This window comes from Bos taurus, chromosome 17 (genome assembly GCF_002263795.3).
Source record: "Bos taurus isolate L1 Dominette 01449 registration number 42190680 breed Hereford chromosome 17, ARS-UCD2.0, whole genome shotgun sequence".
Classification (NCBI taxonomy): Eukaryota; Metazoa; Chordata; class Mammalia; order Artiodactyla; family Bovidae; genus Bos; species Bos taurus.
In genome coordinates, this window is record NC_037344.1 from 6746605 (window position 1) to 6762454 (window position 15850).

Genomic DNA, 15850 nt, shown 5'->3' on the forward strand with positions numbered 1-15850 from the left:
TAGATCAACTGTACTCCAAGAAAAAAAATTTTTAAATGTGTGAGAGCACTAGAAAAAAAAAAATGACAATAAGCATGTGAAAACACACTCAGCATTAGTCATTAGGGAAACACAAATCAAAACCTCAATGAGATATGACTTCACACCCACTGGGATGGATGGTTATAATAAAAAGACAGACAATAATAAGCATTGGTGAAAATTTAGAGTCCTAATCAGACTCTGAAAAATCAGAGTCCTAATATATTGCTGGTACAGCAACAAATATATATATATATATAATATATTTATATGTATATAAAATGGTACAGCCAATGAGAAATCAGATTGGCAGTTCCTTAAATGGTTAAACAGAGTTATTATATGAGCTAGAAATTCCATGCCTAGGTGTATACCCAAGAGAACTGAAAGCATTCATTCACACAAAATTTGAATACAAGTGTTCATAGTAACATTACTCATAATAGCCAAACAGTGGAAACCACCTAAATGCCTGTCAACTAATGAAATGATAAACAAAATGGTATTCTATACAATGGAATATTACTGGGTCATGTTATGGACTAAATACTTTGTCTCCTGCCCACCCAAAGTCATGTGTGAAGCTCTTACCCCAGTGTGATGATTTTAGGAGGTGGGGCCTTTGGGAGGTAATTAGGTTTAGATGAGGTCTTGAGAATGTAGCCCTCATGATGGGATTAATGCCCTTTCAAAGAAACAGACACTAGCGCATCCTCTTTTTAGTAAAGGTGACTGCTAGCCAAGCGGAGGGTTCTCTCTAAGACCCAGATCCTCCAGTACCTTGCTCTTGGACTTCACATTCTCCAGTGCGGAAAAAAATAAGTGTCTGCTGTTTAAGCCTATGGTATTCTGTTAAAGCACCCGAAGTGACTAAGACAGGCTATGAAATGAACTGATATATGGGACACATACATGAACCTGGAAAGCATTTTGTTAAGTGAAAGAAACCAGACACAAAAGGCAACCAGTTGTATGATTCTATTTATATGGCATTTCCAGAATAGGCAAATTCATAGAGTTGACAAATAGTTTAGTGGTTGCCAGGGGTTGTGGTGAGACAGAGGAATGAGGAGTGACTGCTAATGGATATGGGGCTTTTTAATAGGGTGGTAAAATGTTCTCAAATGGGCTTACCAGGTAGCTCAGCTGGTAAAGAATCCGCCTGCAATGCAGGCAGATTAATTGAGACTCCAGTTCAATTCCTGGGTTGGGAAGTTCCCCTGAAGAAGGGATAGGTTACCCACCCCAGTATTCTTGGGCTTCCCTGGTGCTCTGATGGTAAAGAATCTGCTCATAATGTGGGAGACCTGGGTTTGATCCCTGGGTTGGGAAGATCCCCTGGAGGAGAGCATGGCAACCTACTCCAGTATTCTTGCCTGGAGAATCCCCATGGACAGAGGAGCCTGGCGGGCTAGAGTCCATAGGGTTGCAAAGAGTCTGACATGACTAAGCATAGCACAAAATGTTCTCTAAGTAGGTAATTGTGATGGTACATAACTCTGAATATACTAAAATTTACTGAAGTGTATGATATGTGAATTACATCTCAATAGAAAAGCAATTCAGTTTTCTGTCTAAATAGAAATAGGTTCTGTTACTGTAACAAAACTTTAATTCTAGAAATATATTTAGGCTCATCGTAAGAAATATATAGAAAAATATAATCAACAGTGATGAATCATATCCAAATTCACATTTTACTCTTTCAAATATTTTCCTCGTGATTTACACACACATTTGTTTTTCCTGAACTACTGCTCTCTGCATTGAAATAACAACTACCTCTAGAGATCTCTCCAAATGTCCTTGAGGAGGTTAAGGGTACAATTAAGGTAATAACATACCTGTTGTCACTTTTGGGGGGTGGAGTCAGAATTAGCTCTCATGTTTAATCTGCTCCAGCCAATTTGTTTTCAAACTGTTTAAAGAGATTTCGAAAAGGAACATAGTCACTGAAAGTTTATTCATAATAATGAAAATTGGAAACAACCCAGTAATCCGTTAAAGGGGCAATAGAAAACCATGTAGTATTTCAAGATTCCTTGTTAGGTGAGAAAAGACAGTGGCTTGAATTGTATGTATTGGATGTAATGCAATTGCATTTCTCTAAGTTAATATTTATATTTTTTTAACAATCTGAGTACATAATAGGTGCTCATGAAATATTTAGGTTAGGTTAGAATTAATATATAAGTTAAAATGCACATTTAAAATCTAGAGGTTTGTGTAAAAAACTATCAGAGATTTCTTCTAAGAGTGGTTAGGTTGACTTTCATTTCAAAAATTTTACATTTCTAAAATATTTGAATTTCCCACAAAGATTATACATTTTATAATTTAAAAGATTAATTTAAAAATCTTTTAAGTTTAAATTTAAAATTAAAAAATTAATCTTTAAAATATTAATGATTTTAGGGCAATGAAAATACTCTACATGATACTATAATGATAGATATGTTATTATACTTTTGTCCAAACTTACAGACTGTTCAAAACCAAGATTGACCCCTCAGGTAAACTGTAGACTCTAGGTGATTACAATGTGTCAATGTAGGTTCATCTGTAGTAAAAAATATATCATCTACTGAGTGGCACTGATAATAGGAGAGGCTATGCAGGTATGGGGATAAAGGGCATATGGGAAATCTCTGTATCTTCCTCTCAATTTTACTGCAAACCTAAAACTGCTTAAATTTTTTTTTCTTAAAAAAGATGAATTAAAATGGGGAAACAGTAGAAATAGTGACAGACTTTATTTTGGGGGCTCCAAAATCACTGCAGATGGTGACTGCAGCCATGAAATTAAAAGACACTTGCTCCTTGGAATAAAAGTTATGACCAACCTAGACAGCATATTAAAAAGCAGAGACATTACGTTGCCAACAAAGGTCCATCCAGTCAAAGTTATGGTTTTTCCAGTAGTCATGTATGGATGTAAGAGTTAGACTATAAAGAAAGCTGAGCACCAAAGAATTGATGCTTTTGAACAGTGGTGTTGGAGAAGACTCTTGAGAGTCCCTTGGACTGCCAGGAGATCCAACCAGTCCATCCTAAAGGAAATCAGTCCTGAATATTGATTGGAAGGACTGATGCTGAAGTTGAAACTCTAATACTTTGGCCACCTGGTGCAAAGAACTGACTCACTGAAAAGACCCTGATGCTGGGGAAGATTGAAGGTGGGAGGAGAAGGAGATGACAGAGGATGAGATGGTTGGATGGCATCACTGACTCAATGGAAATGGGTTTGAGTAAACTCCGGGAGTTGGTGATAGGGAGGCCTGGTGTGCTGCAGTCCATGGGGTTGCAAAGAGTTGGACACGACTGAGTGACTGAGCTGAACTGAACTGAAGCACCCAGATGCATACTTAATTTGCCTGTGCTCCTCTTCTCTACAATTTCTTACAATTTAAAATTGAAATTATCAGAGAAGAGACTGGGAACTGTAGGAAATCCATAGAATCAGAAGCTTTGAAAGCTGAAAGAAACCTTGATCCAACCACTTCCTTTCACAGACCAGTAACCAGGATGTAGAGGAATTGATGACTGATGTAAGGTCATACCACAGAGGCAGTACTATACACAGCCTGGATCTTCTGATCTTAATAAGATGGTTCTTCCTGTTGAAAGGAAATAAACAAATTTGAAACCTCTTTTTCTCCACTAGCTCATTTGGTAAAGAATCCACCTGCAATGTAGGAGACCCCAGTTCAATTCCTGGGTCAGGAAGATCCGCTGGAGAAGGGATAGGCTACCCACTCCAGTATTCTTGAGCTTCCCCAGTGGCTCAGCTGGTAAAGAATCCAGCTGCAATGAGGGAGACCTGGGTTCGATCCCTGGGTTGGGAAGATCCCCTGGAGAAGGGAAAGGCTACCTACTCCAGTATTCTGGCCTGGAGAATTCCATAGACTGTAAGTAGCAAAGAGTCAGACACAACTAAGCAATTTTCACTTTCTCCACTAGTCAAAAACATATATGATTTTACTTTGATGGGATTTCTGAATCAGGTCAGCGATTTTTAAATCGAAATACACTTCCTTAGTTTATAGTACACAACTGTACTATGCTACTAAAAATAGCCATTCAAAAGATGCTTATTTCATATTTTGCAAAACTAGTACGACACATCTACAACATTAAGAAATGTCATTTTATTCATATTTATTTTTAGGTGGTTTTTAATCTATAAAAGGAAAAGTAATTATTGAGAAACTGGAGGCAAGATTTATAACACTAAATACGTTTTTTATACTAAAGATTCTTAAAATGTAATGTGCTATGTCTCAATTCTTAAGTGTGCCATTTTACATTTGTGTATTTACTTTGTACACTAAAACTCTTTGTTTAGAAAGCAGAAGAGTCGAAGAAAATCTCTAAGTGGGGACTATATCTAATATTAATTTTATTTTAGCTGGATTAGAAAAATAATATTTTTTAATCTTAAATAATAGTAACTTTAAGTAACTCAAAGAAATAGAAAGTAGAACAGACATGAATTCCTAATCAGTTCCTGCAAAGCTTGGTTATTCAAAGATTGAAAAGGCCTGGAAGACCAACACAGATATAATAGTTTATGGTCATCTTCTATTAATTTAATAAAGAATGTTTGTCAACTTTTATAAGAGAAATATGAGGCTTAATGAGATATTGCATTTACTCAAAATACTACTTTAACCCCCCTAACCCTCAGGAGACACCATAAGAGTGACTGAAAGTACATTGGTTGACATCTGGAAAAATGTGTTTTAGCAGCCTCCTCCTCCTCTAATAGGGATTTAAATTATAATATATAGGAAGTAACTTTTAAAAATATGAATTAGACACAAATTAAACATCAGCGATAAGTCCTGCCCTTAGGTTTAAAGGATTAAGTAGAAAATCAATGGCTTTGTAAAGCAAACAAAGAGAAACCTGAGTTTCAATTGATGAGAAGATCAGCGTGAACCTTTGGCACAAAACCATCATGAGATCTTGGGCTGCATTTGTAGAAAGATGGTGTTCACAACTGAAACAGGCAGCCTCTAGGAGAGCCGCAGCACCTCCTGCCCCTGATGCTCAATGTCTGTGCGTGACTCTGGGCTGCACCCTGGTGACTGAATTCTAGCAAATGAATATGGCAGAAGTGATGGAATACTCCCTCTGAGATTATTTTATAAAGAAGGGCAAGGAACTGGTCAGTTTTGTTCATTTAATATCCCACATGCCTAGAGAACTGTCTGATACATTTCAAATAACCAATAAACATCTTTGAATAAAAAAATAAGAAGAAAGAAAGGGTGGCCCCTCTCTCTTTCCCCCCTCCTCTCTCAGTCTCTCTCTCTCCCCTTCCCTACAGTCACTTGCTCTGGGATGAGTGAACTGTCATGACGCATCATGATGTAAGCAGTTCTTTGGAGAGCCCCACATGATGTAATGAGAAATTGAGGCTCTCTATTCAGTATCCTGTGAGAAAGTTAAACCTGCCAACTACATGAGTGAGTTTAAAAGAGATCCTTCAGGTGAGTCTCTCTTTCTTTTTTTCCTTTAGTTGACTCTTAAGATGACTATAGCACTGGTCAATGACTTTTACTTCACGAGAGACCCTGAGCCAGAATCACTCAGCTAAACCTTTCTGAATTCCTGACCTGTGAGGTCATATTTCTTGCTGTTTTAGTTCAGTCGCTCAGTCGTGTCCGACACTTTGCGACCCCATGAATTGCAGCACGCCAGGCCTCCTTGTCCATCACCAACTCCTGGAGTTCACTCAGACTCATGTCCATCGAGTCAGTGATGCCATCCAGCCATCTCATCCTCTGTCGTCCCCTCTTCCTCCTGCCCCCAATCCCTACCAGCATGAGAGTCTTTTCCAATGAGTCAACTCTTCACATAAGGTGGCCAAAGTACTGGAGTTTCAGCTTTAGCATCATTCCTTCCAAAGAACACCCAGGACTAATCTTCTATAGAATGGACTGGTTGGATCTCCTTGCAGTCCAAGGGACTCTCAAGAGTCTACTCCAACACCACAATTCAAAAGCATCAATTCTTCAGTGCTCAGCTTTCTTTACAATCCAACTCTCACGTCATACATGACTACCTACCAGAAAAACCATAGCCTTGACTAGATGGACCTTTGTTGGCAAAGTAAAGTCTCAGCTTTTGAATATGCTATATAGGTTGGTCATAACTTTCCTTCCAAGGAGTATGCATCTTTTAATTTCATGGCTGCAATCACCATCTGCAGTGATTTTGGAGCCCAGAAAAATAAAGTCTGACACTGTTTCCACTGTTTCCCCATCCATTTGCCATGAAAGACTAGAGATCTCTTCAAGAAAATCAGAGATACCAAGGGAACATTTCATGCAAAGATGGGCTCGATAAAGGACAGAAATGGTATGGACCAAACAGAAGCAGAAGATATTAAGAAGAGGTGGCAAGAATACACAGAAGGACCATACAAAAAAGATCTTCAAGACCAAGATAAGCACAATGTTGTGATCACTCACATAGAGCCAGACATCCTGGAATGTGAAGTCAAGTGGGCCTTAGAAAGCATCACTACGAACAAAGCTAGTGGAGGTGATGGAATTTCAGTCAAATCCTGAAAGATGATGCTGTGAAAGTGCTGCACTCAATATGCCAGCAAATTGGAAAATTCAGCAGTGGCCACAGGACTGGAAAAGGTCAGTTTTCATTCCAATCCCAAAGAAAGGCAATGCCAAAGAATGCTCAAACTACCGCACAATTGCACTCATCATGCTAGTAAAGTAATGCTCAAAATTCTCCAAGCCAGGCTTCAGCAATACGTGAATTATGAACTTCCAGATGTTCAAGCTGGTTTTAGAAAAGGCAGAGGAACCAGAGATCAAATTGCCAATATCTGCTGGATCATGGAAAAAGCAAGAGAGTTCCAGAAAAACATCTATTTCTGCTTTATTGACTATGCCAAAGCCTTTGACTGTGTGGATCCCAATAAACTGTGGAAAATTCTGAAAGAGATGGGAATACCAGACCACCTGACCTGCCTCTTGAGAAACCTATATGCAGATCAGGAAGCAACAGTTAGAACTGGACATGGAGCAACAGACTGGTTCCAAATAGGAAAAGGAGTACGTCAAGGCTGTATATTGTCACCCTGCTTATTTAACTTCTATGCAGAGTACATCATGAGAAATGCTGGGCTGGAAGAAGCACAAGCTGGAATCAAGATTGCCGGGAAAGATCTCAATAACCTCAGATATGCAGATGACACCACCCTTATGGCAGAAAGTGAAGAGGAACTAAAAAGCCTCTTGATGAAGGTGAAAGAGGAGAGTGAAAAAGTTGGCTTAAAGCTCAACATTCAGAAAACGAAGATCATGGCGTCTGGTCCCATTACTTCTTGCTGTTTAAACCTGTTCAATTTGGGGGTAACTGGTTGTGTGGGGATAGGTAACCACTACAAGGACAATGGCGTACTAGTAACGTGGAACTCAGTACCCACACCATGTCCAGAATATCACTTTTTTTCAGTTCTGGGTGTTACCTTTAGGTACTCTGGAGCTTATCCAAGGAAGGATGATAAGGATTGTGAAGGAGCTAAAAACTGTTTCATACAAGGAATCATGGTGTGAACTCCAGTCATTAGGGTAGAATAAACATAAATTTAGGGAGGAATGCTATCTGAGGTATCCTAAGATCCTGTGCAGAGCTACTGGAAGGAACTTAAGAGCTGGAAGAGATCCATCCCTTCGTTTTATAGATCAGATGGTGTGATGAGCTCTGAGTGATTATGATTCTGTCCTAACCTCACATGGCTGGTTACTGGCTGACCTGAGAATAAAAGTCCCTTGTGCTTTTTGTACTTCCAGAGATTAATGAATAGAGGGTTTAGGAAGGCCAACTTTAACTACTTGTGAAAAAGAGTTTTTTGGCAATTAGAGCTCTTCAGAATGGCAATGGGCTGCTATGTAGTGTAGTGGGCTCTCTGATACTGGAAATTGTTAAAATAAATGGCCAAGGTGCCTGCTTAATTAGACATTAAGTCAAATTGGATTATTTTCAATCAGTGCTAACATGTGATTCTATATTAATTTTAAGGTTAAAAAGAATGTAAAACAAGCCAGTATTTACCATGACAGTAAAATCAGAATTCTAGAATCTTAAAAGCAAAGCAAAACTCACTTTATAGAAATAAACAATACATATCCGTTAAAGAATACTAGGATAAAATTCGGGCATGGTAGTCATTGTCAAGAGTGATGCTCTGAAAAGAAAAAATTTTATTTTCAAGAAATAAAAATAGGAGAGAAGAGTGTACATTTCTAGATTTGGACTATTTTGTCAAAATGAAAATGGACACCACTGTGAAATAGACCCTATGAAGTGCAGTGGAGGACATATTCTCATCCTATTTACATCATAATGAACAGTTTTTGGAGTTACCAGCGTAGGACAGTGGGTAATCATTGTGGAAATTCTATAATTTTCTTTAGAGATAATTAAAAATCAGGAGATGGATAGGCTAAGAGATAATTCCTACAATTAAAGTGCTATAGAGTCAATACCAGCACTTACTTCAACACCCACAGTGAGACAACAAAGACTCAAGCAGCTTAACTAGCGCAAAGATTGCAAGTTGCACTTAACAATTATATAAGAAGTGCTGTTTTTAAAGAACAATTGTGAATGTTTCTTTCATTTACTAGATCCTCAGGAATAAAAAAAGTCACATTCTAATTCAAGTTATTTTTTGATAACTAATGAAACGTTTTTTAGAAATAAATTCAAAAGATTTCTAAACTCAGATGTGCATATTCATGATAGACTGTGACCTTCCTCATCTCAGTAATGGCAACTAAATTCCTCCTGTAGTTCACTTTAGAATTAGCTTCAGCTCTTTTTTTTTTTTTATGTATTGCACATCTAAAACCTATCAGCTCTATCTTCAAAATAAATTCAGAATCTGACTACTTCTTACCATTTCCACTGTTGGTCAAAGCCATCATCATATCTTGCCTGGATTCTTCTACCTACCTGGCTTTCGTACTTTGGCTTTTAGCCCTGCCTCGGAGAAGGCAATGGCACCCCACTCCAGTACTATTGCCTGGAAAATTCCATGGACAGAGGAGCCTGGTAGGCTGCAGTCCATGCTAAGGGTCGGACACGACTGAGAGACTTCACTTTCACTTTTCCCTTTCATGCATTGGAGAAGGAAATGGCAACCCACTCCAGTGTTCTTGCCTGGAGAATCCCAGGGACGGGGGAGCCTGGTGGGCTGCTGTCTATGGGGTCACGCAGAGTTGGACACGACTGAAGTGACTTAGCAGCTTAGCAGCCAGCCTATTCTGAATTCTACAGCCAGAGGGACTCTTGTCACAACATGTGGCTTTCAAGATCTCAGTTCCCTGAGTAGGGAATGAACTTGAGCCATACAGTGAAAGCAGTAAATCCTAACTACTAGACCACCAGGGAACTCCCCAGAAGGACTGTTTAAAAATAAATGCCAGGGCTTTCCTGGTGGCTCAGTGGTAGAGTCCGCCTGCCAGTGCAGGAGACACAGGTTCAATCCCTAATTCGGGAAGATACCACATGTTCTGAGCCTGCGCCCTAGAGCCCACGTGCAGCAACTACTGAAGCCTAGGCCCCCTAGAGTCATTGCTCCCCAAAAAGAGTAGCCACCGCAATGAGAAATCTCCAAACCACGACCAGAGAAAAGCCTGCCCAGCAATGCAGACTCAGCACAGCCAAAAATAAGTAAATAAATGCCAACTTCTCATCACAAAGAAAAAGTTTTTTCTATTTCTTCCGTTTTGTATCTTTCAGATGATGAAATAAGTTCACTAAACTTATTGTGATTTCATAATGAATATAAGTCAAATCATTATGCCGTACACCTTAAACTTATACAAGTGCTATATGTCAATTATATCTCAGTAAAACTGGAAGAAAAAAAAGTTTAAATAAAAACTAAAAGAAATTGAAGTAATGATTTTTTTCATTCATGTGCTCAACAGCAACAACAAAGATGCCCACCATATCCATCCTCCAATGGCTTTCCATCACACTCCTCACAGTGGCCTACGAGGCCATACATGATCTGGCCCCTTGTTTTTCTGATCTCATCTACAACAGTCTTCATTCATTCCACTCCAGGGCACTGACCTTGTTTTCCCACAAACATACTGGACATACTCCCATCTCAGGGCTTTATCCTTGCTGTTGTCTCTGCCTAAAATGCTGTTCTCCCAGATAATCTCAGCTCTCATGTCTTTATCACCTAACTTTGCTCAAATACCACTTTTTCAGTAAGGTCTTCCTTTAGTTCAGTTAAGTTGCTCAGTCGTATCCAACTCTTTGCGACCCCATGAATCGCAGCACGCCAGGCCTCCCTGTCCATCACCAACTCCCGGAGTTCACTCAGACTCATGTCCATCGAGTCAGTGATGCCATCCAGCCATCTCATCCTCTGTCGTCCCCTCTTCCTCCTGCCCCCAATCCCTCCCAGCATCAGAGTCTTTTCCAATGAGTCAACTCTTCGCATGAGGTGGCCAAAGTACTGGAGTTTCAGCTTTAGCATCATTCCTTCCAAAGAACACCCAGGGCTGATCTCCTTCAGAATGGACTGGTTGGATCTCCTTGCAGTCCAAGGGACTCGCAAGAGTCTTCTCCAACACCACAGTTCAAAAGCATCAATTCTTCGGCGCTCAGCCTTCTTCACAGTCCAACTCTCACATCCATACATGACTACTGGAAAAACCATAGCCTTGACTAGATGGACCTTTGTCGGCCAAGTAATGTCTCTGCTTTTCAATATGCTATCTAGGTTGGTCATAACTTTCCTTCCAAGGAGTAAGCATCTTTTAATTTCATGGCTGCAATCACCATCTGCAGTGATTTTGGAGCCCCCCAAAATAAAGTCTGACACTGTTTCCACTGTTTCCCCATCTATTTCCCATGAATTGATGGGACTAGATGCCATGATCTTCGTTTTCTGAATGTTGAGCTTTAAGCCAACTTTTCGACTTTTTTCACTCTCCTCTTTCACTTTCATCAAGAGGCTTTTTAGTTCCCCTTCACTTTCTGCCACAAGGGTGGTGTCATCTACATATCTGAGGTTATTGAGATCTCTCCCGGCAATCTTAATTCCAGCTTGTGCTTCTTCCAGCCCAGCATTTCTCATGATGTACTCTGCATAGAAGTCAAATAAGCAGGGTAACAATATACAGCCTTGACATACTCCTTTTCCTGTTTGGAACCAGTCTGTTGTTCCATGTCCAGTTCTAACTGTTGCTTCCTGACCTGCATACACATTTCTCAAGAGGCAGGTCAGGTGGTCTGGTATTCCCATCTCTTTCAGAATTTTCTACAGTTTATTGTGATCCACACAGTCAAAGGCTTTGGCATAGTCAATAAAGCAGAAATAGATGTTTTTCTGGGACTCTCTTGCTTTTTTGATGATCCAGCGGATGTTGGCAGTTTGGTCTCTGGTTCCCCTGCCTTTTCTAAAACCAGCTTGAACATCAGGAAGTTCACGGTTCACATATTGTTGAAGCCTGGCTTGGAGAATTTTGAGCATTACTTTACTAGCATGTGAGATGAGTGCAATTGTGCAGTAATTTGAGTATTCTTTGGCATTGCCTTTCTTTGGGATTGGAATGAAAACTGACCTTTTCCAGTCCTGTGGCCACTGCTGAGTTTTCCAAATTTGCTGGCATATTGAGTGCAGCACTTTCACAGCATCATCTTTCAGGATTTGGATAGCTCAACTGAAATTCTATCACCTCCACTAGCTTTGTTCGTAGTGATGCTTTCTAAGGGCCACTTGACTTCCCATTCCAGGATGTCTGGCTCTAGGTGAGTGATCACACCATCGTGATTATCTTGGTCTTGAAGATCTTTTTTGTACGGTCCTTCTGTGTATTCTTGCCACCTCTTCTTAATATCTTCTGCTTCTGTTAGGTCCATACCATTTCTGTCCTTTATCGAGCCCATCTTTGCATGAAATATTCCCTTGGTATCTCTAATTTTCTTGAAGAGATCTCTAGTCTTTCCCGTCTTCCTTAACCATGCCATTTCATGCTGTTTAAAACTGCAGTCGTGGGCTTCCCTGGCGTCCAGTGGTTAAGAACTTGCCTTGCAATTCAGGGGACACGGGTTCAACCCCTGGTCCAGGAAGATTGCACATGCCACAGAGCAACTAAGCCCGTGAGCTGCCACTGCTGAAGCCTGCGTGCCTTGGACCTTGTGCTCTGCAAAAAGAGAATGTACGTCCAGAGAACAGACCCTGCTCGCTGCAAATAGAGAGAGCCCATGGCTCAAAGACCTAGCACAGCGCACCCCCCCAAAAAAACCAGTAAAAAACTGCAGTTGTCATGACACACACATTTCCTGTCTACTGTATTTTCCTCTACGTTCCCTCTTGCCTTACTATATTATGCCATATAATGTACCTATACTTTTTATCATCAGCCCCCCGCACTAGAATATAAGCTCCCATGGTCAGAAATTTTTCTCTGTTTTATCTGCTGTACCCAGTACAGTGTTTTACTGCTTCTAATGTACCGAGTACAGTGTGTCACACGTAGTAAGTACTAATAAAATTTTGTTTAATTAAGTGCTTAATTAGCAAGACCTCACTTTTTTTTTTTTTTTTTAAATTTTATTTATTTATTTGGCTGCTCTGGGTCTTAGTTGTAGCATGTGGGATCTAGCTCCCTGACCAGGGATCGAACCTGGGCCCCCTGCACTGGGAGCTCAGAGTCTTAGCCACTGGACCACCAGGGAAGTCCCTTTTTTTTTTTTTTTTTAATTTGAGACCTCACTTTTTATAGTAAGAACTTTTATATGGATAGTACTGAGGCTACTCATAACTAGAGCAAATGACTTAGCTTTAGTTTTAGATTAACAATTGATTACAATTGTAGTACATTTTATTTTTGTAATTAATTAATTAGTTTTACTTGGAGGATAATTACTTTACAATATTGTGATGGTTTTTGCCATGCATTGACATGAATCAGCACAGGTGCACATGTGTCCCCCCATCCTGAACCCCCTCCCACCTCCCTCCTCACCCCATCCCTCTGGGTTGGCCCAGAGCACCGGCTTTGAGTGCCCTGTTTCATGCATGGAACTTGCACTGGTCATCTGTTTCACATATGGTAATATACATGTTTCAGTGCTATTCTCTCAAATCATCCCACCCTCGCCTTCTCCCACAGAGTCCCAAGGTCTGTTCTTTACTTCTCTGTCTCTTGCTGCCTTGCATATAGGATCATCGTTATCTTACAATTGTAGTGTATTTTAGAAAAAAATATATATAATTAGCAATTTTCAGGTAGAGGGTTAATTGCAGTTTTAATGAGCAATGAGAACCTCTGGGCATAGGTAAAAGTAGATATTTGCCTGAGGCAGTGGGTCCAGAAGAAAATTAGAATCTTCTTAACTGCAGTTTATATTTAGCCAAACTAGAAACATATTTGTGTTTTATAAACCTGTGTAAAAATTCCTTTACCTGACCTCAGCAATATTCAGAGATTGAAAATAAACCAAAATCCAAAACAGGGACATCAAAATATCACTGTACTTTACCAGCTAGTTTCAAAACCAAAGGTAAGGAAATTCACTTAAGATTACCAAATTGATTTACCAAAATCCAAAACAGGGACATCAAAATATCACTGTACTTTACCAGCTGGTCTCAAAACCAAAGGTAAGCAAATTCACTTAAGATTACCAAATTGATTTAATTATTTAATAAATAATTTATGAACACTGTATTTTAAGAAGGGTAAATTGTATTTGAGATTGGTCAACTAGTGGCAAGATTAGATCTTCTGGTTTTTAATATACTTTAAATATCTAATTAAATATGTATTATATTTGAATTGCTTATAGAGTTAGCATAAACATTGAGAAAATATTCCTAATTTTTTATATTTATAATATTACCAAGTAAATTGACATCAGGGGCCAAGAAAATTCACACAGTGCAAAAGCATGTTGCATTATGCTTATTTGAAAGGAAATTGCTCTCTGTTTTCTACATAGCACCAGTATTATTTTATGTGACTTCCTTTTGAATAGAATATTCCATGAGTATAGAAGAGATGAGGGTTGTTTTTTCTAAATGTTTTTATTTGAAGTAAATAATTGCACTGAAAGAGATGAAGTTTTATAAACACTTTGAATTTGATTAGATCTGAAATCAAAGTTGGTAATAAAATAGAAGCACCTTTGCATTAAATGCAGTTAAATAATTTTTATTAAAATGCCTATTTTGTTTATTTGGAACACTCTATGAACCTCATATATGCATAGTTTTAAGTAATCGTGATACACTTGTGGGCCCACCGCCTGGGTGAGGAAAGAGCATTGCCGGCACCAGCCCTCTGTGTGCCGCTGCCCACCCATCTCCCACTTTCTCCTCAGAGACAACTATCCTTTTGATTTTGTCTCCACCATTCCTTTGCTTTCCCCAAAGCCCCATTATTTGTATATCTATCCCTAAAAAACACATTATTTAGGGAATTCCCCGGCAGTCCAGGGTTAGGACTCCATGCTTTCACTGCCAAGTTCCCAGGTGCAATCCCTGGTCAGGGAATTAAGATCCCACAAGCTGTGTGGCACAGCAAAAATAAAAATTACCATATATATATATATATATACACACACACACACACAAAATTTAGTTTTGAAAACCAGAGTGAAGTGAAGTCGCTCAGTCGTGTCCGACTCTTTGCAACCCCATGGACTGTAGCGTACCAGCCTCCCTAGTCCATGGAATTTTCCAGGCAAGAATACTGGAGTGGGCTGCCATTTCCTTCTCCAGAGGATCTTCCCAACCGAGGGATTGAACCCGGGTCTGCTGCATTGCAGGCAGATGCTGTACCATCTGAGCCACCAGGGAAGTTGAAAACCAGAGTAGCAATCACAAACCTAATTGCATAAAGAAAAGGCAATATTGTCATCACTTGTTGAAAAATATCAGAAAAACATTGAACAGAGTCTCTGTATCATAGTCTAGCTTCAGCTCTTCTGAAGGTTTACAAGAGACTTCCTCTGTCTGTAGAAAATTCTGGAAAACAGATAGCTTGATACAATTCACCCATCTGACACGGATGTGGTGTGGACCAGATAGGGGTCATAGAGCTAAAGTTTGGCCTGACAGGAAGTGTTTCTCTGTAGTTTCTACTTGTAACTCCTATGGCCTACTTAAGAGACATCCAGATAAGACACAGATAAGAGCCTGGGTCAGGCTCGCACAGGCATCCTCAGGCTAACAGAGGGTGTAAGGGCAGAGGATGTTGGTGGTGCTGACTGCGCCTGATCTTGGGTCATACCGCTCTGCCTGGACTGGTTGCCCCCGTGTGTGGGACACAGCTATCACCTGGGACTCCCTGTATTACATGTCTTTCTCTTTCTGGGTTAATTCTCTCATATTGGTGAAGCATATCTTCCAGTAGCATCTTAAGGAAAGATAAATGGGAAATAAATTGAGATCTTGAATGTCTGAAAATACCATTTTCAATCCACATTCTTGATTGATAATTTCTGAGGATAGGATTTTAGGTTGGAAATCTTTTTGTACAAAATTTTGAATGTATTTCTTTAAAAAATTTTTGGTTTTAATTGAAGGATTATTGCTTTACAATATTGTGTTGGCTTCTAAGAGTTTTGAATGTATTTCTCTTGGTTATAGAAAGCCTGTCTTCTTGCTTTCAGTGCTGCTGTGAAGGAGTCCAAAGCTGTTGCTTTCCTTTATCCTTTGTGTGTAATCAGCCTGTTTATTTTTTTCCCTGAGAGCTACTGGAATTGTTTTTTTGTCCAGGTGTTCTGAAATTTCACAAGTGACTTGTTATGAAGATTGATTCAA